Here is a 1,328-nt window from a genome sequence, read left to right as displayed (position 1 = left end):
CCTTTTTGGAGTTGTAACTGTAATATCTGAGTGATGTTTAAAATACTTACTTTCACTCATTCTGACAGACTTTATTTTTTCCTGGTGGTGGTGGCGCTACTGATCTTTGGAGGATTTTTTTTTAGGCTTTTTTTTTTTTTTTTTTTTTTTAATAATTCCCCACATTTGCACATCTGCTGATAAAAGTGTACATAACAGTAGGTTTGAGCTTCAAATGTTAATAAATATTTATTTTGATACATTCTGCTTGGCATGTTTGTTTGTTTGTTTTCATTGTGGTTTGGCTGAAAGTTTACAGAGCAAATTCACTTTCCATACAGAGTTCAGATACACTTTGTCTCATGACATTGACTGAAATTTTCCACAGTGCAACAGCTCCCCGCCCACTTCCTCCCCATAGTTACCTCTTCCCTGTGTCCTTCCCTCTCATGCACTCCTGCCCCCTGACTGTCTCCCTGTGCGTACACAGCCCTTCTGTTCTCCCATGATTGTTCTCTCCAAGGAATGTATCTACCTAATGTAAATGTTCAGTTCATATACCTGTCTTTTGTTTGGCTGGAAGCCACAGGATCCAGACCTGAAGGGCAGCTAGGGGCCATAGTCTCAGGAGTTCCACCAGGCTCTATCAGACAGCAAACTTGGTCCCTTTTTTTTTTTCCAAATGATTTGAGTTTTGTTCCACATTGTTCTCCCACTCTGTCCAGGATCTCTTACATAGTCCCCTCCAAGTGGTTGACAGTGGTAGCCGGGCACCATCTAGTTCTTCTGGTCTCATAGTAATACAGGCTGAGGATTGCATGGTGTACCAGTTGCTAGGAGTAATTGTTTCCATGTGTCTTTGGTTTTCTTTGTTCTTTTTTGCTCTAGACCAGGAGAGAGCCATCATTGCATCTGGATGGTGCTTGCAAGCTTTTTTTTTTTTTTTTTCATTTTCAACTGTTTAATGAGGGTGCTAATTTTTTTTTTTTAATTGTGATTGGATTGTGATTTTTTTTAATTGTGATTTTTATTGAAGATTTACAGAGCAGGTTCACTTTTCCATATAGCAGTTCACATACACTGTGTCTCATGACATTGACCACAGTTTACCGCAATGCAACAGCTCCCCTCCCACTTCCTCCCCATAGTTACCTCTTCCCAGTGTCCATCCCTTCTTGCACTCCTGCACCCTGAGCTATCTCCCTGTGCATAAGCAGTCCTTCTTTCTCCCATAATTTTTCTAAGGAGTGTATCTACCTGAGGTAAATGTTGAACTCATATGCCTATCTTTTGTTTGGCTGGAAACCACAGGTGTGGGTTCAATTCCAGACCTGAAGGGCAGCTAGGGG

The sequence above is a fragment of the Orycteropus afer genome, unplaced genomic scaffold (genome assembly GCF_000298275.1).
Source record: "Orycteropus afer afer isolate SDZICR_OR568_19922 unplaced genomic scaffold, OryAfe1.0 scaffold01085, whole genome shotgun sequence".
Taxonomy (NCBI): Eukaryota; Metazoa; Chordata; class Mammalia; order Tubulidentata; family Orycteropodidae; genus Orycteropus; species Orycteropus afer.
Note: the sequence above shows the minus strand (reverse complement) of the source record.